Here is a 23995-nt window from a genome sequence, read left to right on the forward strand (position 1 = left end):
CTGGATCCTTTGATATACAGATAGCACTAGTATTGTCACAATAAATTGGAACACATTCAAATTTCCTTTGGGAAAAAAGCAAAAAAAAAAACAAACAGCAAAAGAAAACAGACAATTACCTTACTAGTGAAGGTACGAAGAGTCGCTTGAAAGTCATGGACGTCTGCTGAACAGGCGGATAGGTCTCAAAGTGGCAGATGTTTTCCTAGAAAAGGACAAGTTCAAGATTCTTGTAAAGTCAAGTTCAAGATTCTTGAAAAGTCAAGATTCAAGATTTTCTCAAGAATTTTTGTAAGCGTGCGAAAATGAGGGGAGGTCAACCCCTATGTATAGAAAGGGTGAAAAGTTTAGGGTAAAAACCCTAAGAATTTTACCTATGGTAAACGGTAATATGTCGGACCAGTGCCTAGCTGACGCCTGGCGCCACGTGGCATGCCATGTCACCCCTGTGAGAGGCAAATGATTTGGGTATTTTTACCTCGCTACATGGCACAATAAGAGCTCGCCACGTGTCACCTGGGAAAGCCTCCAAATGGACCTCTCAGGAGCCGACACGTGGCAAGCAGATATGGCCTCAGGAATTGGCGGCCTTCAAGGCCCAAATCTCGAGGCTGCTGAAAAATGGCGCTACCCTAAATCCCAGGTCATCAAACCCTAGGACAGGGCACACCTTTCTAGAACCTTATAAATAGGGAGATTCCCCTATTTATTGGGGCACGTCTTAATCATTACATCATTTATTGCTCTGGAAAACAGAGAACACCTAATCTTGGAATCCGAGAAGATATTTACTTTCCGCACATTTTACTCTGAATACGTACTAACTTAACCTTCGGAGGCGAACCTCCAAACATTTGGAACTCCGTTGATTTGCAGGTACAGGCGACTTCATTGGATCCAGTCTTCGAGTTGTAACTCTCCCAAGGGACACAAAAACACCCGAAACACATATCATGTTGCCATTATAACCCCATGTACGGCAGACGTTTGACGAACATCAAAATGGACTAGTACTCAAACAAGAGAACTCACAATACTCATGGTTGAGGAAAAAAGGTTCCGATAGCTGACAGGGTAAAGTCGTATCCCCTAATCAAAAGTAATTACCTAAGTCCTCTAACTAAAGTAGATAGGGAAGTAGGGTCGAATCCACAGGGAAACTGGTCTTTCTATTCCTAATTAATTAATTTAATCTAAATTATTAAGGTAACCAATGTTGTTGTAATTAAAGACTATACTACGAAGCATATGAGTAGGGAAAATAAAGTAGGGAGAAATTAAATATTCAAAGGTCTAGGGCATAGGTTCACCAATAAACAATATTCCAGGGTAAAACATAATAATCAATCATCAATCCATCAATTAACCAGATTATAAAGGGCTTTCGCTACGTATTACAATCACAGAATTAATCTACCGGTATTAAATCTCATCTCTCGAATCTCGAATTAACCATTTATAGATTAACCTGCCTATTAAAACTAGACCTAAACATCAATTCTCATCTCTCGAATCTCGAATCAATATTGTCAAACTCATGCATAAAAGATCAGGCCTAATCTAGTCACAGAGCATTAAATCAATCAATAGGAAATCAATTAAGCATTGATAATTAACAACAATAAATTACCCCTTCATATTATTCATGGATCCCCACAAACCCTAGAAAGAGAACTACTCAAGCATAATTAAATCTAAACTAATCAAAGCAATAAAAGAAGACATGATAGAAGAAAGAAAATAAATAACTGAAATTAAACCAAGAGTTGTAGAGAGAGAAACAAGAGAGAAAATAATACTAAGAGTTTAATTAAGAGGAGAGAGAGAAAAGTTAGAGAGAGAAAGAGAAAAGAAAACTAAATTAAAAACTAAAACTAAAACTAATTAATAAAATAAAACTAAACTAAAAGAAACTAAAACTACCTACCTCCTCCTAACCTACGTACTACTACCCCTTTTATAAGAAAAATAAGAAGAAAAGGAAGTTTAATTAAAAACAACTAGGAAAAATAATCCTAACTTAATTAAAACTAGGATAAATATAAAGCTGCCAACTAATATCTAGTAATCTTCAAAGGCTAAAGCCACATCATCATCCCACCAAAGCAGCAGCTACACACGCATTCTCGCGGCCCAATTTGATGCTCACTTAATTGGGCCCGGCAAACATCACGCTTAAAATAATAACTTGGACCCAAAATAATAACATCACGCATTCTCGCGGTTCAGGACTCGTGGCTTGGACTGCTCTTTTGGGATTGGAAGCTTGGACCCAAATCCCTTCCTTGGTTGGTCTTCAATAATAACTTGTAATATCTTGGACCTCTTCATATATCGAGCCCTTAATCACCGAACCAAATTTCTTTAGCTCGGTCTTGGGCTTAAAATAATTGGTCATAAAATACGATCAAACTCCAATATCTTTGTAGTGGTTCAATAAGCTCGAGAATCGTCATAAATTTGTAAATTCCTACAAAATAATACCAACTCTACAAAAACACTAGAAAACGTATATTAGTAATAAAAATAGCTCCGCAGAGCTCAAATAAGCACAAATATGACCGTGGGATGGGGAATAAATATATATATAAAATAGATTTATCAATAGCCATAATGAGTAGTATACTTATGACGATTTTTTAAAATCTCTTAAAGCATTCTCATAGGTCGATCCGGTTTATTCCAAACTAATACCTTTGCAAATGATTTATGACAATCTGACAGGATAAAGTCGTATCTCCTAATCAAAAGAATTACCTAAGTCCTCTTACTAAGGTAGATAGGGAAGTAGGGTCAAATCACAGGGAAACAAGTCAATTTATTCCTAATTAATTAAAATAATCTAAATTATTAAGTAACCAAATTGTTGTTGTAAAAAGAATTAAACTAAGGAGATTAAAGTAAGGAGAAATCAATTAATAAAAACCTAGGGTATTGGTTCACCAATAAATAATATTACAGGGTAAAACATAATAATCAATCATCAATGCATCAATTAACCAGATCATTTTGCTACGTATTACAATCACAGAATTAATCTACCGGTATTAAATCGCATCTCTCGAATCTTGACTTAACCATTTATAAATTAATCTGCTTATTGAAACTAAGCCTAAACATTAATTCTCATCTCTCGAATCTCGAATCAATATTGCAAAACTCATACAGTTAAACCAGGCATAATCTAATTGCATAGCATTAAATCAATCAATAGGAAATTAATCAAGCATTGACAATCAACAATAATAAATTACCCCATCATATTATTTATGGATCCCCACAAACCCTTGAAAAAAAACTACACACACATAATTAAATCTAAACTAATCAAAGCAAATAAACAAGACATGATGAATTAATGAAATTAAATTATTGAAAAATAATAGAGAAGAAATCATTACCAAAGTTAACGAAAATTATGAATTGAATTAAAGAACAAAGTTGTAGAGAGAGAAAACAAGAGAGAAGTTTAAGCTAGAAACTAAGTAGAGAGAGAAAAGCTAAGAGAAGAGATAATTGTATCAAAACAACTAAAAACGTATTTATACAAAGCCTCTAAAAATCCTAATTAGAAACTAAGTAAAATCGCCGACAATAATCTTCCAAGACACGCGCCCGGTCGGGAGAGGCACCGCCCGGCCGGGCCTGCCTTTTTTCCTTCAAGAGCATCCGGGCACGAGACAGGGCAAGGAACGCCTTAGTCCTACTTCCGCCCCTCCCGGTCGGGTGCGCCTCGAGCGAGGCCACTTGGGGTGACTTGGACTTTTTGTTTGGGCTATTAACTTCGGCACAAACTAAATTTCCTCCTTGGGGCTTTAATCACTCGGTCCAATGCCTCGGTATCTTCAAAGTCGAGCCCTTAATCACCGGTTTGATGACTCTAACCGGCCTTGGGCTACGAAAGATGGTCGTGCTCTTCCAATGCTCGTAGTTCCTCCAAATAATCCAGGGAAAATGCTCCAAGTGTGCAATTTCCTACAAAACTCAACCAAAACTACGAAAACACAAATTAGTAATAAAAGTTGCTCTAAAGAGCCAAAAACACTACTAATTACGACCAAGGGACGGGGGGTAAATCACTATATAAAATAGACATATCACAGTCATGTCCTTGTAGCACAAAGAAACGGTGCTATAAACCAAACTACACACTAATCTCAAGTGATCATTAATTGTCCATCTTTTAAATGACCTGGATTAGGGATAATTTTCGATTACAATATTGGATGTTCACTTAATAGGTGTTTCTTTATCCAAGACTGGTCTTGATACCCTATTTTGAATATTCTCAAAATCGAATGGACTCATAATTTAATTCTAAAACACAATTAAATAGTTTTGTGGAATAATTAGAAAAATTTTATTCCACTATGAAACTTTACATCGTTTCATCTTATGATAAATGGTTTTCCCAAATGTTTTAAGAGTAATACTCTTTATAAAACATTTATAAGATTCACACCCATATTTAATATGCTTGATTTCTTTCGTGCAATTGTGAAGGTTGTCGTTCACTTATCGCATAGATTTAGTTATGATTACTTTGCAAATCTTAGCATCTTCATTATCAACCACTTTCATAATAAGATGATAAAATTTGAGAGTGTTATGGATTATATGTGATTTAGGATTTATTGTCCATGTGATGGCTCCCACTCATTTTCATGATGTGAGATGTTCAACTTGACAACCTACAATCATTAACGTTCAACAACGAATTTTCGATTGAACATCTTTCTTATTATTGCCTTTAAGGCAACAATATTCTCAACATATATTTTAGTAGACTTCCTAATGGTGATTTTCTTGGATTTTATTCCAAAACGGGTCATAGTGATTTGGGATACCCTAGTCACTTGTGATCATGGAAATTTACCTTAAATTTCCTCACATTACACATGGATGCACGTCCATGTTACCATTCTCAAGCCACGACGCATTTTAGTTCATGCTTATAAATGGCTTCCTTGTTAAGGATCTGATCCTTCCTAAGGATGTGCTTAGAACACCAATTCTCAAATTACATTTGTTTCCATGAGTCAAGAACCCATCCCTTTTACTTATTCAAGTACTTTCGACGTTCTTGATCATAATCTAATAATCCATGACTTAGATTTATTTTGATTGGTACTTTATTTTTCTCATGCTCTAAACATGTAAATTGTGCGACGACTCTATAGCATACATGATGGTTTCAATTGCAGAATTATTCTCAATTTTATTCCATTCATGTGACCTTTTAGCTCATCCAGTTTCACCAAGTCTTGCTAAACTGTTTGCTATGTGATACGGTTGAAAGTCTCTACTAGAGTCTTTCTTGTTTGAACTAAGTATGAGCTAGGCTAAATACTAAGTTCAAAAAGTTACTTAGTTTTATACATATGGGTCGAAAGCCTCTCAAAGTCCTTCAATTCATGTTTAACACGGTAACTTCCTTTACTCATTCAAACATTTTATTAAATCTATACAATAGATCTTAATTCCCAACATGTATTAAGTGTCGCCTTTAGCTTGGTCCATTGTCGACAATATTTTCAAATCTAAGCATATAGCATTTGGTTAATTTACAACAGAGTTTGTAAACTTCTTGTTGGACCTTACGAGATTGACTCTTGCTCCCACTAAACTTCTTATCCATAAGAATTTCTGTGTTTCTTCATAAGCCAATCCTTTTATTAAATTTATGAGAAAACACGTTCCAATTCCTTTATGCAATACTTCTTTTAATCCCATAATGGATTTTTTGAACTTGCTTTCAAATCTAGCATTATTTAGATTTTCAAAACCCTTAGACTATTTTCATAGTCACTTCCAAAATCCTATTTTAGGAAGGCGGTTTTGGTATCTATTTTGCCATATTTCATATGTGCAATTTTGCTTGAATAATCACGAAAAGACTTGAGCATTCCGATTGGTTTTGCCATATGTCAACTCCATGAATTTAATTATATCCTTTTCAACAAATCTAGTTATGTATGCATATACATTTCCACATTTGTTAGTTTTCTCGGTGAAAACTTATTTGGGATTAATGGGTCTTTTATCCTTCATGCAAATTAATCAAGTTTTAAAGATGATTTTCAAACATGGAGTCTATTTCGAATTTTATGGCCTCTAACCATTATTCAGAATTTGGATTTGTCGTAGCTAATTTACAAGACACTATTCTCTTACCATCTAATAGTAAACAGTATGCTTGTAAGTCTTAGGTTTATTTCTATCTTAGTAGAAATTTATAGGATTCAATCCAAACCTTTGGTGAATTCTATACCTATACGGGGTAATTACATCAAACACTGAGTTTCAAGGCGCTTTCAAAGCCCTTTGATTATGTTGATCTTGTTGGGTTTCGATGAGTCCGACTCACCGCGGAAATAAAACCCGAGCCCAAGAACAAACCAACAATTAATATAACAAAATGCATACTCCCTCCATCCCAAATTACTCGCAACGGTTTGACTTTTTGCACTATTCACATATCTCCCTTTGACCATCTTTTTTAACTATTATATGAAAATCAATGTAATTATGTAAGATGCTGTTGGGTCTATTTTAATGAATAGTTTCTTAATATAAACTTTTTATAACTTATATAAATATATAATAAAAGATATCAACGGTCAAACATGTGCATCGGCAAGCATGTCCAGTCAAAATGTTGCAAGTACACTGGGAAAGAGGGAGTAAATAACAAGAATAGAGAAAAGACTAAATTACCCTTGTAGCGTGCTTCGCTCAACCGGATGGAGCTCTTACATGAGAAAAGCCGAGCCTCACAAATGGCAAAGACCTCCGACGAAGTCCACACACAACTCGACCCGACCAGTCAACTACTTGGAGGTTAGCCAAGTCCGACCAAAAAGATTACCCGAGTAATTAATGAGCTTATAGGTTTTCTCTTAAGTGGAGATGCCTAATTGAGCACTTACTCAAGTGTGTTTTCCCATATCCCAAGTTGGGTATTTATAGGGAAACTCAAGTGAGAAATCCACTCTCCCATCAATGTGGGAGAGTTGGTAAAATCAATTTTCTCCTTTTATTTTTAAATCAAAAACAAAAAAAAGTAGCCAACAACTAATTAATCAACAAGTGGCACACTAAGAGAAGGGGTTAGGTAAGGACCACAAGGGAAGGGGGGACCAAAACTTGATCCCCAAGGCTTCCCCATAACTGGCCATATACACCCACTTGCACCAATCAGCAGCTGCCATGTGGCACCCCAGCCTTGGGCACCAAGGCGCGCCCAGCTGGTAGCCTTATGCTAGGCTGGGCTGCTGGCCCGTGCGCGCTGCTGCTGGCCAAGGTGCGCGCACTTGGCTGCTAGCTGCCAGCATGCTGTGCACCCAACATGCATATGCGCACAGTGCGCCACACATCAATGCGGGTTGCTGCTTGCGTGCGTGCGGCTGGTGCTGCCAGCTAGGCCAGCTGTGCGCCACAGCTAGCTAGCCATGCGCACCAAGCCCCATTGCTTTAGTGCGGTATGCATGCTAGCACCATTGGCCCCTTAGCACTCGGTTTGCTCAGGGTATTCCGACGCTAGGGGTATTTTGGTAATCTTGTTGATTAATTATTGATTTTACAGTCTCGTCTTTATTTAATTCGACTCGACTTGCGACGTTCGATTTCGACGCTCCTAGCTCGATTTCCGATGTCTAAATATTAATTACTCGAGCGACTCATTAATTCCTTCCGAATTAATTCGTCGTGTCGGATCGTTAGTTGTTTGGGTGTGACCCGAAGGGTTCAGTCAAGATTAAGCTGTAATATTAATTATGCTTTAATATTACTGATCGGAAGCGGCCTCCAGCTAGGCATTCCGATCACTTGAACTTACTGAATAAATAGCTTTTCAATAGCTCCAAACCCTCTATCGGAATAATACACTTGTTCGAAGGACACCATTCCTATCAATCTCCCACTTGTCCTTCCGGACAAGTGCGCTTTTAGTGTATAGCCTTTTTCCTATGTCACTTAATGTCTCTTATTACGTCATGAACTATAAAGTAAGATTATTCGTCATCCTTATTACGTCCAGAATTGTTTCTCGAAATTCGAGTTTGATTGTCAATAAATAGATTATTTCTAAAATCCATCCGAGCACGACCATGCTTTTTCACAGTCTCGCTCTTCGAGAAGCCTTGTAAACAACAATGATATGTTCCCTATTATCAGTAGAGGGACATTCCCAGTCTTGTAATGTAAGCTTCTCTTACTAAGAGGACCTAGGCGCCTAAGTGTTGTCGTTATAATCTCCATGTACGGCAAACGTTTGACTAACATCAAAACGGACTAGTACTCAAACAAGAGAACTCACAATACTCATGGTCAAGGAAAGAGGTTCCGATAGTCATAATGAGAAGTATACTTTTGACGATTTTTAAATCTCTTAAAGTATTCTCATAGGTCGATCCAGTATGGTTCTAAACCAATACCTGTGCAAATAATTTATGACAATCATGTCCTAGTAGCACAAGAAACGGTGCTATAAATCAAACTACACACTAATATCAAGCGGTCATTAATCATCCATCATTTAAATGACCTCGATTAGGGATAATTCTCGATTATAATATTCAATGTTTAATTAATAGGTGTTTTTTTACCCAAGACTGGTCTTGATACTCTATTTTGAATATTCTCATAATCGAATGGACTCAATATTTAATCCTAAACCATAATTAAATAGAAAACGGAGTGATAAAATTGCATGAAATTAAATTACTCCAAAGCCTGAATGGTTCATCTTAGTGTCTTACATTAAAATGTTGAAAATTAATTAAAATACTAAGCAGGGAAATCAAAGCCAATCTCCAACGTGCCTGATTCCCATTGCCTCAACGTGCTTGTTGTGCTTCACTTGAGGCAGAGGTTTAGTAAGTGGATCGGCTACATTGTCATCTGTTCCAACTTTACAAATTCTGATTTCACCCTCTGATTTCCATTCTCTTATCATGTGAAATCTCCGCTTGACATGTTTGACCTTCTAATGTTCCCTTGGCTCTCAAGCCTAAGCAATAGCTCCATTGTTGTCACAATAGAGGGCTATTGGACCCTTGATAGAGGGTACAACATCAAGTTCACCAACGAACTTACGAAGCCAAACTGCCTCCTTAGCCGCTTCATCAACTGCCAAGTATTCGGCTTTAGTTGTAGAATCTACAGTTGTGCTCTTCCAGACACTCTTCCAACTAAACGCTCCTCCATTTAGACAGAACACATACCCAGACTGTGATTTGAAATAGTCTCTTTCTGTTTGGAAGCTTGCGTCGGTATAACCTTCAACAACTAATTTTTCCGAGCCACCATATACCAGGAATTTATCCTTGTTCCTTTTCAGGTACTTTAGGATATTCTTGGCCGCAGTCCAATGCGCCTCTCCTGGGTCTGATTGGTATCGGCTCGTAGCACTCAAGGCATACGATACATTTGGCTTTGTACATATCATGGCATACATGATCGATCCAATTAGCAAAGCATATGGAATCCCATTCATCCTTTCTCGATCATCAGGTGTCTTTGGACACTGCTTCTTGCTCAAGGTTATGCCATGTGACATGGGAAAGTGACCTCTCTTGGCCTCTTCTATCCTGAATCGTGCCAGTACCTTATCAATATAAGTACTCTGGCTCAATCCAATTGTAATACCTCGTATTTTTATACGTATTTTAATTAAAATAAGTATTTTGAGAAGTATTTAATGAAATTGAAATATTTTATTTAAAGTATTTTAATTATTCATTTTAATAAGTTTGGAAATACTTCATAAAAGGAAATTTTATTTAGTTAATTTTTTTTTTTTTAAGTTGGGGTTTAATTTAGGAAAGTTTTGTTTTAGTAAAGTTTTATTAGGGAAGGGATTATGAAAGATTAAAAAAGGAAAGTTTAGGGAGAAGGGTTTCTAGAGAAGGGGTATAAATATTCAATACTTGAGGCAAATCAAACTTTGCCCAGAGTGGAGAAAAACCCAAGATAAACTTCTCTCCCTTTCTCTTTATTTTTCTTTTTCCCCCTTCCCCTTTTCGGCTTCCCCCTCACCGCCGGCCACCACCACCACCGGTGGGCCGCCGGCGCCAGCCACCAACAGCACCAGCCGGCTGTGGTGGCCGGCCAGCTGCCCTTTTCAAACAAAAAAAAAATTAAATCTTTGTAAAAATTAAAACTTTGTTTTAAAAACTAGTTTAATCCTAGATCTAATTATTAATTATTAATTATGATCTTAAATTGTAGGAGACTTCGAAGTGAGTGATTTCTATTAGTGGTGACAATATTAAGATCGTATACAAGGTACGTTCGTGTACTTAGCATAATTTTATTGATGTAGTAGCATGCTAAATGTGTTTAATTGATTACAAGTAGTATCATGCTAGATTTGAAATGGAAATTATTAATTGGTTATTGGTGATTGAATATTGAAGCATGAATTATTTGTGATGGATTAATGGTTGGAAAATTATAGTTTGGAATATTGTTTATGAACCACACTTTTATTTATGGCATAATAGAGAGCATGTTTAATTAAACTAAATGTTTAATTTGGTTTGGAATATCAAAAGAGAATTTTATTATGGTTCATATAATTTTTATTGATGCTTTAAGCATGGGAAATGAGCTATATAAGTGTCTATGTACACGAGGAATAAATTATATGTTGGTGTCTCAGTGCACTTAAGGTGTTTTTAACACCGAGGGATAGGATTTGTGGCGCTTTATGCGTTTAAGGTGTCATTGGCACCGAGGTAGAATTTTAAAAAGGGTTCAACATTAAATATTATGTGGTCACTAATTATTCAAGAATTAAATTGGTATGTTTGATTGTTTGAATAATTATTGTAGATTGAATGATTATGGTTTGAGAGTCATCACCAGGTTTAATAATATGTAAATAACGTAAAGTGAAAGAGATTACGCACCAAAATTCTTGGAACGTATATACCTTGAGTATGAACATATGTGGGGAGTTATGCGACTTTATATTTGATCATAATTTCTACTGGAGTACAGCACGCTATACATTCCTTTTATTATTATTATGCGCAGGAATTCCGCCACTTATGAGTGGTTATTGATGCTGGCACGGTTAGCTCCCGTGTCAGTAACCTCAATTTATTGGGGGAGGTTAGTGGGAAACCCGTTCGATGCGTAATTAACGCTAAATAAATTATGTAGTTGTCTAGTGAGAAGTTTTGTTGAATGTTGTATGCTTGAAAAAAAAGGTGCAACAAGGTAAGTTATGTGTTGATAGGTAATTGCATGTTAGTGTGTTAATTACGCTTATATACTCAGCTTTGCTGATTGTGTGTTTTGTGTGTTTGTTGGCCTTGTCTTTGTCTTGGCCCTATGATGACCCATTTTTAATGGAGAGTAGTGGAAACAAGTAGAGAGAAGCTTTTCAGGTGATGAAGCATATTCATGAATGGGCATGAGTGAAGAGCGAATCATGCTAGTGTCTATAAGTATATGATGAGTTTAATGCTTTAATTATTTATGATATTATAATTATGCATGACTAACGCAAAAGTTTTAAAGTTGGTTTGGTTTTAATAAGGGCCTATAATGGTTCCAAGTTGTAGGCTGATTTTATTTTACCACGTTTGACTTTGGTTTGACTTTACTTTCGTTGATTGACTTTTCAAGTGGACTTGTTTTGAATGGTTTTGGAATTAGTCTTCCGCTGTGTGTCTTTGATAATAGTTGCCTTAGCCGTTTTCACGGTGGCGGTAATATCTTAGATGTCCCTATTTAATGTTTTAAACATGGCAAAACAGGTATTTTAAAAGAAAGGAATTTCTAGGGTGTTACAAAGTGGTATCTGGTTGCTTTGGTTGAGATTTTATTACCACTAAGGCCAAAAACGTGTTTTAAAGTGTTTTAATTTTAAACTTGGCCAAGTACTTATTTATTGGTGAAATTTTTTTTAGGAGAATTATTTTACTTTACTTTATTTTGGGAATATCAAATATTTATTGATTAAATTTAAAAACCGAAATTTTTTTTTATTTTAAAGAGGTCCGAATTTTTTTTAAAAATAAGGACCGAATTTTTTTTTTTTTATCTTTTTTATTTTTGGGAAGGTCCGAAATTTTTTTTGGGGGGGGGGCCGAAAATTTTTGGTCTTTTTTCCTATTTAATTTCGAAAATTAAATTAAAAAGGAGTCAAAAATATTTTTTTTTTTAGTTTGTTCTTTTGCAGGAAAGCAAGGATTAAGGTAAGTATTATATGTTTACAGTTTTTTAAAGCATATTGGTGAGAATGGGTAGGAAAGAATTTGGGCATATAAGTTAGAAATAATCATGTTCTTGTATGCATTAAATATTTAGGTTGTGAATGTTTAATCATGTGAATAAATTGCTTGAGGATATGTATTTATGTGTTTAGAAATAAGAAAAATTGTTTGATTGAACATTGAACTTATTTCATGCAAGAACTATATTATTTTGTTTTCTTTGGGAAAGGGAATTCTTTTCTAAATCTTTTCTTTTCAGGATGCCGAATCTTCCTAGTAGATACACCGAACTAGGCACTCTCACTAAGAAACCTAATGAACATCCCTATGATTACATTCAAAAGATTCGCTTTTACTGTTCCTACCTGAGCAATGTTTTAAGGGATAGAGTTTTTAATAGCCCTGATCGTATATCAGCTATGATTGTTCGTTGCTTGCCTGATGAGCCTCCTTATTATGCTGTCAAATCCAAATTTTCTGATTTCTATTTACCAGGGGACATCCCGATCTACTACATATATAAGGACTATTATGGTCAATGGTACCTGGATTACAGATTTTTTATTTCTTATCTTGTTAGGGCCGAGAAAGCCCATTGTCGATAACTCTACCTTCTATACCATGACTATTATTTCGAAAATTCAGTGGGGCAAAATCCCCCTTCTCCTAGTCATCAGTCAGGAAGTTCTTCTTCTTCTTCTTCTTCTTCACTGGGTGGTCAAGCAGAGAATGGAGAGCAAGGGGAGGAAGATAGTTCACTCATAGAAATTTCTAATCCAAATCCACCTCCAACTCCAATCATTATAGAAATTTCTTCTGATGAGGAGGAAGAGGGAGAGTTCGTGCAGGTAGAACCTGAACCCGAGTCACCTGAACCCATGGAGGAGGCAGATGATCCTGAGTTCGACCCTGGTAGCTACAAGCAGTCGGCAGACAAGAGAGAAAACATCCAAAAGGATTAGATTTTATAAATTTCCTCGTTATGGATACTCGGTTTGAATTACAGTTTATTATTATTTTAGTTTTAAAATAATAAGTGGCATGACCACAGTGAGGCAGTGAGCTTATGTAGTACATAAGTTTCTAGAACTCAATTTTATTTCAGTAATTCTATTTTATTTTAATTAATAAAAATCCTATTTATTTCTTTATTAAATTATTTATAAATAATTCATTTCATTTTCCAAAATCTTCCATTTCAAATCACCATCCCAATAGCCAAAATTCCAAGCAAATTAATTCCAATAAATTATTTCTAAGCTATGGGGATCTATGGGAATTACTTTTTATCATTTATGTGATGCTTTATTATATGCATGGTTGATTAGCAATCCATGATTGGTTGACAAAGCTACAAATTCAGGGAATTCTTAGCTTTTGCTATCCCAATTTGTTAGCTTCAAATTTTACTGTGAATGTTTATTGGGTGTTAAGTAATAGATGAGTGTATGTCTTGAGAGCTAACCAAAGCCATTTCTAATATAAACCCTTGTTCTTAATTCAGGAGAAGCAAAATGGTAGGGGGGAGTAATTCTGGTAATAATGGGGGTGATTTGAGTGAGATTGTGAGACAATTAGCAGTTGTGGCCCAACAGTTGGCTAGGAATTCAACCAACAATGGGGATGCTCAGGGAGAACTTTTCAAGAAGGTGGCCCAAAGCAAACCACCAACCTATCAAGGAGAGTCTGACCCTACCATACTAGAAAATTGGTTAAGGGAGTTTGAGAAACTGTTTGTGGCAGTTAGATGCCCAGAAAATTCTAAGGTGGGCTGTGCTACTTACTACTTGAGAGGTGAAGCTGATCTATGGTGGCAGCAAAATGAAACAACTATTAGAGCATTGCCTGGGTTCAATTGGACTAAGTTCCAAGAGAAAGTGAGAGATAAGTTTTACCCTAGCTTCTTACAGAAGCAAAAGGCTGAGGAGTTCTCAAATCTCAAGATGGAGGAGATGTCGGTGACTGAATATTACACAAAGTTTATTGAGTTTTCTCGTTTTGCTGAAGAGTCTGTTTCTACGGAGAAGGCAAAGGCTAGGAAGTTTGAGAGTGGTTTGACTGCTGATTTGCAGCTGAAGTTGTGTGGACAAGTGTTTGAAACCTTGGATGAGGTGTATGGCAGAGCTGCACACTTGTATGCTTTGGAGTTGAAGAAAAAGAAGGAACTGGCTGATGTGGAAGTAAAAGAAAAGAGAAAAGAGGTGGGGAAAAATTCTAGGAACCAACAGGGTAACCAGAACAACTTCAAGAAGCAAAAATACCACCATAACAACAACAACTTCCACAACAACAACAACAATTCCCAAGACAACCATCGTCAAGGAGGACGTAACTTCAATGGAGGGGCTAGAAACAATAACCAAGGGAATAACAGAAATGAGAGGCGTTATTTTTGCAAGAGGTGCAAGAATAACCATCTTGGAAGGGACTGTGATGGAAATCTGGTTGCTTGTCGTGCTTGTAACAAGTTGGGGCATAGAGAATACGAGTGTTTCTCCAAAGGTTCTAATGGGAATAAGCAAAACAATAATTCAGGAGGAACCCAAAAGGAACTTTCAGGGAAACAACAATAACTTCACTGGAAATAAGGGAGCGCAGCAAAATGGAGCAAAGAATAACAATAATAGCAGCAATGGGAACAATCAGCAGAAAAGTGGAGCTGTAGGAAAATTGAATGTGTTGAGTAGGCATGAGGCTAATTCCACGAAAGATGTCATCACTGGTACTTTTTCTATTCACTCTATACTGTTAAAGTTTTATTTGATTCTGGTGCAACTTTTTCTTTCATTTTGAAAAGAATTATTTCGAAACTTAAAGACTGTTTGAAAACAGTAGAAGTAGTAGATTTACCAATAACCATTCCGACAGGTGGGGTAGTGAATTATACCAAAACCTTTAAGAACGTACCTTTAGAGATCGAAGGGAAAGTGTTTCAGTCTGACCTCATCGAGTTTGGGTTAAAGGATTTTGATGTCATCCTGGGAATGGATTGGTTGAGCAAGTACAATGCAGAAATAAGTTGTCGATCGCAGAAAGTGAAAATGACCACAAGTGAGAATGAGTCAGTGACTTATTAGATGCATGGCAAAGCCAAATGCCCTAGGTTGATATCTGTGTTAAAGTTGGAAAAGTACATGAAAAAGGGGCATCCGGTGTACTTTTATAGTGTGAGAAACATGGATCATGATGAAGCAACTAAGCCAGAAGATATTGAAGTGGTGAATGAATTTCTGGATGTATTTCCGGACGAGATCCCTAGAATGCAACCTAAGAGAGCAATTGATTTCACAATAGACTTAGTCCTAGGGACAACACCAATATCCAAAGCGCCATATCGAATGGCACCTGCAGAAATGAGTGAGTTAAAGGAGCAACTGCAGGATTTGTTAGACAAGGGATACATCAAACCGAATGCATCTCCTTGGGGAGCACCAGTTCTGTTTGTTAAGAAGAAAGATGGAAGCATGAGGTTGGGTATTGATAATAGAGAATTAAATAAGGTGACAATAAAGAACAAGTATCCACTTCCAAGGATTAATGATCTGTTTGATCAGTTGAAAGGCGCAACCGTGTTTTCTAAGATTGACTTGAGGTCCGGATATCATCAGTTGAGAATTGCAGATGAAGACATTCCTAAAACTGCTTTTAGGACGAGATATTGACACTATGAATTTATAGTGATGCCATTTGGATTGACAAATGCTCCGGCAATCTTTATGGATTTGATGAACATAGTGTTTCACCAATTTATGGATAAGTTTGTGGTAGTGTTCATAGATGATATATTGGTGTATTCAAAGAACAAAGAGGAGCATGTAGAACACCTGAGGGCAATTCTGCAAACACTAAGAGAAAACAATCTTTATGCAAAGTTCTCTAAGTGCGAATTTTGGTTGGAAAAGGTAGCATTCTTAGGTCATTTTGTGTCTAAGGATGGTGTGGAAGTAGGTCCAGCCAAAATCGAAGCTGTGAAGGGTTGGCCTACGGCCAAAACATTGTCTAATGTTCGGAGTTTCTTTGGTCTAGCAGGATATTATAGGCGTTTTGTGAAAGATTTCTCAAAGATGTCTAAACTTATGACTACTCTGATAAAGAAGGACAAGAATTTTGAGTGGGATGATAAGTGTGAAGAAGCATTCCAACTCTTAAAACAGAAGTTGGTTACAGCACCAGTGCTTACACTACCAGACGATAGTAGTATCTATGATGTGTATAGTGATGCATCAAAGAATGGTTTGGGATATGTGCTTATGTAAAATGGGAAGGTGATTGCATACGCATCAAGGCAGTTAAAGACCCATGAAGTGAATTACCCAACCCATGATTTAGAACTTGCTGCAATTATCTTTGCACTAAAGATCTGGCGTCATTACTTGTATGGAGTGAAATGTAGAATTTACACAGACCATAAGAGCTTGAAGTACATTTTCACTCAAAAGGATTTGAACTCTCGACAAAGGAGATGGTTAGAGTATACGATGGATTATGACTTGGACATACAGTATCATGAAGGAAAAGCAAATGTAGTTGCAGATGCTCTAAGTCGTAAGACCAGTCATGGATTGAATACTTTAGTAGTGGCTGATGAGTTATGTAGAGAAATGAGGAGAATGAACTTAAAAGTTGTAGAATATGGAGTACCGGCTGGCATTCTTGCGAATTTGACTATCTAACCAACCATATTCGATGAAATAAGGGAAAACCAAGTAGGAGATGTGAAATTGGATAAGAGAAAGTTTGAGGTACAAAGGTCGATGGTGTGTACCTCAAAAGTGTGAAGAAGTGAAGAGAAAGCTAATGGAAGAGGGACACAATACACCCTATTCAGTGCACCTAGGAGGGGATAAGCTATACAAGGACTTGATAAAGGTATATTGGTAGCCTAGAATGAAGAATGAAGTTGCAGAATTTGTAACAAAGTGTCTGACTTGCCAAAAGGTGAAAATAGAGCACAAGAGACCCCAAGGAACTATGCAATCATTGGAAATTCCTTAATGAAAGTGGGATTGCATTTCAATGGATTTTGTAACTTGCCTTCCAAAATCAAAGAGTGGAAATGATACCATTTGGGTAGTGGTGGACAGACTTACAAAATCTGCGATGTTTATACCAATGAAGGAGACTTGGAAGATGGAGCAAATTGCAAAAGCTTACATCAAAAATGTTGTGAGGTTACATGGAGTTCCAAAGGATATTGTGTCTGACAGAGATTCCAGGTTTCTTTCAAAATTCTAGAAAAGTGTACAGGAAAACTTTGGTACGACACTTAAGATGAGTACAGCGTTTCACACTGCCACAGATGGACAAACTGAAAGAACCATTTAAACCTTGGAGGACATGTTGAGAGCTTGTGTTATAGATTTCCAAGGAGGATGGGAGGATAGCTTGGATTTGATTGAATTTTCCTATAATAATAGTTATCATTCGAGCATAGGAATGGCTCCATTTGAGGCATTATATGGGAGGAAGTGTCGTAGTCCAACCTATTGGAACGACATAAGTGAAACAATGATTTTAGGGCCTCAAATGATCGAGGATACAGTGAAGCAAGTAAGGGAAATTCAAGCTAAGATTCAAGCAGCTCAAGATTGCCAAAAGAGCTATGCAGATTTGAAGCGTAGAGAAGAAGATTTTGAAGTTGGTGACAAGGTGTTATTAAAGTTATCACCGATGAAAGGAGTGATAAGATTTGGGAAGAAAGGAAAACTTAGCCCAAAGTACATTGGTCCATATGAAATTCTGCAAAGGATAGGCAAAGTAGCTTATGGGTTACCCTTACCTATGGAGCTAAGCAAAGTGCATGATGTATTTCATGTGTCTCAATTAAGAAGGTATATACCTGATAAATCCCATGTGCTACAACCTGAAACCATTGAACTAGACCAAAGTCTAACCTATGAAGAGAGACCTGTCAAAATTCTTGACAGTAAAGTGCGTAGTACACGCAATAAAAATGTTAAGATTGTGAAAGTGCTATGGTCTAACCAAGAATATGAGAAAGCCACTTGGGAGGCAGAAGAGGAAATGAAAAAGAAATACCCAGAGTTGTTTCAGGTATGTTGAGTTACGGGGACGTAACTCGTTTTCTTTAAGGGGGGTAGAATGCGGTAGAATTTCGCGCTTTTTCCCTATATTTTCAGTTATTTTTGTGCTTTTCTCGCAATTTTAACGAGTATTTTGAGTTATTGTATTCTCAATGAGACACAAAAAGGTAAAGGTATGACAAAAAGTACAGCAATATTATACTAAGTGAGGAAAAAGTTTGAATTTCCTTTCCCACGTTTTAGGACGAAACTTCTTTTAAGGAGGGTAGATTGTAATACCTCGTATTTTTATACGTATTTTAATTAAAATAAGTATTTTGAGAAGTATTTAATTAAATTGAAATATTTTATTTAAAGTATTTTAATTATTCATTTTAATAAGTTTGGAAATATTTTATAAAAGGAAAGTTTATTTAATTAATTATTTTATTTAAGTTAAGGTTTAATTTAGGAAATTTTTATTTTAGTAAAGTTTTATTAAGGAAGGGATTATGAAAGATTAAAAAAGGAAAGTTTAGGGAGAAGGGTTTCTAGAGAAGGGGTATAAATATTCAACACTTGAGGCAAATCAAACTTTGCCCAGAGTGGAGAAAACCCAAGGTAAACTTATCTCCCTTTCTCTTTATTTTTCTTTTTCTTTTTCTTTCTCGTTTTCCCCCTTCCCCTTTTCGGCTTCCGCTTCACCGCCGGCCACCACCACCACCGGTGGGCCGCCGGCTCCAGCCACCAGCAGCACCAGCCAGCAGTGGTGGCCGGCCAGCTACCCTTTTCGAACAAAAAATAAATAAATCTTTGTAAAAATTAAAACTTTGTTTTAAAAACTAATTTAATCCTAGATCTAATTATCAATTATGAGTTTTGTGATTTGATTTTTGATGTTTGGTTATGAGTATTATGTTAATTAATTTTCAGATTTTATTTTTAATTGAAAAGCCCCAATTTTTGAAACCCAAGGTTCTTGAATTATGTATTATTGAAGAATTATGATATATAATGGTTTAAACATTTGATTAAAGTATTTTAAGGCTAAATTACAGCAAGTTTTCATTAAAATATAATGCTGGAATTTTTGGTAGTGCATTAAAAATCAAGTTTCTTTAAGGAATTTCAATTACCCATTAATTAGGATTAAAGTATGATGTTTAATATAATTTCACCTTATTTTAATTAAATTATGAGGGGTTGTATAATAGTATATATTGCTGGAAATTTATGTAGAGAGGATTTTAATACTATTCTATGATCTTAAATTGTAGGAGACTTCGAAGTGAGTGATTTCTATTAGTTGTGGCGATATTAAGATCGTATACAAGGTACGTTCGCGTACTTAGCATAATTTTATTGATGTATTAGCATTGCTAAATGTGTTTAATTGATTACAAGTACTATCATGCTAGATTTGAAATGGAAATTATGAATAAGTTATTGGTGATTGAATATTGAAGCATGAATTATTTGTGATGGATTAATGGTTGGAAAATTATAGTTTGGAATATTGTTTATGAACCACACTTTTATTTATGGCATGATAGAGAGCATGTTTAATTAAACTAAATGTTTAATTTGGTTTGGAATATCAAAAGAGAATTTTATTATGGTTCATATAATTTTTATTGATGTTTTAAGCATGGGAAAGGAGCTATATAAGTGTCTATGTACACGAGGAATAAATTATATGTTGGTGCCTTAGTGTACTTAAGGTGTTTTTAACACCGAGGGATAGGATTTGTAGGGCTTTATGCGTTTAAGGTGTCATTGGCACCGAGGTAGAATTAAAAAGGGTTCAACATTAAATATTATGTGGTCACTAATTATTCAAGAATTAAATTGGTATGTTTGATTGTTTGAATAATTATTGTTGATTGAATAATTATGGTTTGAGAGTCGTCACCAATTTTAATAATATGTAAATAACGTAAAGTGAAAGAGATTACGCACCAAAACTCTTGGAACGTATATACCTTGAGTATGAACATATGGGGGGAGTTATGTGACTTTATATTTGGTCATAACTTCTAATGGAGTACAGGACGCTATACATTTTTTTTATTATTATTATTTATGCGCAGGAATTCCGCCACTTACGAGTGGTTATTGATGCTGGCACGGTTAGCTCCCGTGTCAGTAACCTCAATTTATTGGGGGAGGTTAGTGGGAAACCCGTTCGATGCGTAATCAACGCTAAATTAATTATGTAGTTGTCTAGTGAGAAGTTTTGTTGAATGTTGTATGCTTGAAAAAAAAAAGTGCAACAAGGTAAGTTATGTGTTGATAGGTAATTGCATGTTAGTGTGTTAATTACGCTTATATACTCAGCTTTGCTGATTGTGTGTTTTGTGTGTTTGTTGGCCTTGTCTTTGTCTTGGCCCTATGATGACCCATTTTTAATGGAGAGTAGTGGAAACAAGTAGAAAGAAGCTTTTCAGGTGATGAAGCATATTCATGAATGGGCATGAGTGAAGAGCGAATCATGCTAGTGTCTATAAGTATATGATGAGTTTAATGCTTTAATTATTTATGATATTATAATTATGCATGACTAACGCAAAAGTTTTAAAGTTGGTTTGGTTTTAATAAGGGCCTATAATGGTTCCAAGTTGTAGGCTGATTTTATTTTACCACGTTTGACTTTGGTTTGACTTTACTTTCGTTGATTGACTTTTCAAGTGGACTTGTTTTGAATGGTTTTGGAATTAGTCTTCCGCTCTGTGTCTTTGATAATAGTTGCCTTAGCCGTTTTCACGGTGGCTGTAATATCTTAGATGTTCCTATTTAAAGTTTTAAACAGGGCAAAATAGGTATTTTAAAAGAAAGAAATTTCTAGGGTGTTACACCAATCATTCTTTTCGATCTATCCCTATAGATCTTGATGCCCAATATGTACTGAGCCTCTCCCAAGTCTTCCATTGAAAAACATTTTCCAATCAAGGACTTTACAGACTCTAACATCGAAATGCTGTTTCCAATGAGCAATATGTCATCAACATAAAAGACTAGGAAGACGATGTCACTCCCACTGGACTTCTTGTAAACACAAGATTCATCTAGATTCTTGATAAAACTAAACTTGTTGATGGCTTCATCGAATCGCAGATTCCAACTTCTGCTAGCTTGCTATAGCCAATAGATGGACTTTTTAAGCTTACACACTTTGCATTGTTTTGGTCGACAAAACCTTCAGGCTGTGTCATATACACAATATCTTCCAAAATTCCATTGAGGAATGCGGTTTTGACGTCCATCTGCCATATTACGTAGTTGTAATATGCAACAATCGCTAGGAGGAACCGAACGAATTTAAGCATTGCGACCGGAGAAAAGGTTTCATTGTAATCAATACCATGAATTTGCCTGTAACCTTTTGCTACCAATCTAGCTTTGTAAATGAATAAATTTCCATCTTTGTCGGTTTTCAGTTTGAAAATCCACTTACTTCTGATAGGTGTGCAACCCTCGGGTTAGTTAACCAAGTCCCAGAATTGGTTTTCAAACATGGAATCCATTTCAGATCTCATGGCCTCTTGCCATTTAGCAGAGTCGGTGCTCGCCATCGCTTGCTTGTAGGTTGCCGGTTCGTCTCCATCCATTACCAGGATGTCCTGATTCTCGGTTAATACAATACCAAGATACCTATCAGGTTGAGACCTCGGCCTCTACGACCTACGCAGGGTAATGGACTGAGCATTTGCATTGTCGGTTTGACTTTGCACATTTTGACTAGCATCAACAGATGTTGTTTGAGAACTTTGACTGTCAATCTGATTTTGTTGCTCGACCTCTCGAACTTCATCGAGTTCGATTTTCCTCCCACTTATCATTTTGGAAAGGTGTTCCTTCTCCAAAAAGACACCATCGCGAGCAAAAAACACTTTGTTCTCGGATTTATTGTAGAAGTAATACCCTTTGGTTTCTTTTGGGTAGCCCACAAAAAAAACCTTGTCAGATTTAGGGTGAAGTTTGTCAGAAATTAATTTCTTGACATATGTTTCGCATCCCCATATCTTTAGAAAAGACAACCTAGGAGGTTTCTTCATCCATAGCTCGTATGGAGTCGTTTCTATAGCTTTTGATGGAGCACGGTTCAGTGTTAGTGCTGCAGTTAGAAGTGCGTGTCCCTAGAAAGAGATAGGAAGATCACTAAGACCCATTGTTGATCGTACCATGCCCAACAAGGTTCGGTTTCTCCTTTCGGATACTCCGATCCATTGTGGAGTTCCTGGAGGTGTCAATTCTAAAAGTATACCCTTTTCTTTCAGATGGTCATCGAATTCTTGGCTCAAGTATTCACCACCTCGATCCGATCGAAGGGCTTTAATTTTCTTGCCAAGCTGATTTTCAACTTCACTCTGAAATTCTTTGAACTTTTCAAACGATTCAGATCTATGCGACATGAGGTAGACATAGCCATATCTACTATAGTCGTCTGTGAAGGTGATAAAATATCGATGGCTGTTTCTTGTGGTGGAGCTCATTAGTCCACATACATCGTTGTGTATTAGGCCCAACAAGTCACCAGCCCTCTCTCCCAATTTGGAGAATGGTTTCTTAATCATGTTGCTTAATAAACATCCTTCGCAATTTTCAAACGATTGTAAATCGAATGAGTCAAGAACACCTTGCTGTACTAGTTTCTTGATGCGTTTGATGTTAATGTGGCCAAGACGACAATGCCACAAGTATGTTTGATTTGACTCAATGGTCTTAGTTTTCTTAGTGGTATTATTTACATTATAAACTTGTTTGTCTAAAGAAAGCACATAAAGACCATTTTCTTTTAAACAGGTATTTTAAAAGAAAGAAATTTCTAGGGTGTTACACCAATCATTCTTTTCGATCTATCCCTATAGATCTTGATGCCCAATATGTACTGAGCCTCTCCCAAGTCTTCCATTGAAAAACATTTTCCAAGCCAGGACTTTACAGACTCTAACATCGGAATGCTGTTTCCAATGAGCAATATGTCATCGACATAAAAGACTAGGAAGACGATGTCACTCCCACTGACCTTCTTGTAAACACAAGATTCATCTGGATTCTTGATAAAACTAAAATTGTTGATGGCTTCATCGAATCCCAGATTCCAATTTCTGCTAGCTTGCTATAGCCAATAGATGGATTTTTAACCTTACACACTATGTATTGTTTTGGTCGACAAAACCTTCAGGCTGTATCATATACACAATATCTTCCGAAATTCCATTGAGGAATGCGGTTTTGACGTCCATCTGCCATATTACATAGTTGTAATATGCAGCAATCGCTAGGAGGAACCGAACAAATTTAAGCATTGCGACCGGAGAAAAGGTTTCATTGTAATCAATACCATGAATTTGCCTGTAACCTTTTGCTACCAATCTAGCTTTGTAAATGAATACATTTCCATCTTTGTTGGTTTTGAGTTTGAAAATCCACTTACATCTGATAGGTGTGTAACCCTCGGGTAAGTCAACCAAGTCCCAGAATTGATTTTCAAACATGGAATCCATTTCAGATCTCATGGCCTCTTGCCATTTAGCAGAGTCGGTGCTCGCCATCGCTTGCTTGTAGGTTGCCGGTTCGTCTCCATCCATTACCAGGATGTCTTGATTCTCGGTTAATGCAATACCAAGATACCTATCAGGTTGAGACCTCGGCCTCTACGACCTACGCAGGGTAACGGACTAAGCATTTGCATTGTCGGTTTGACTTTGCACATTTTGACCAGCGTCAACAGATGTTGTTTGA

Source organism: Chenopodium album, chromosome 13 (genome assembly GCF_948465745.1).
Source record: "Chenopodium album chromosome 13, dcCheAlbu1.1, whole genome shotgun sequence".
NCBI classification, from domain to species: domain Eukaryota; kingdom Viridiplantae; phylum Streptophyta; class Magnoliopsida; order Caryophyllales; family Amaranthaceae; genus Chenopodium; species Chenopodium album.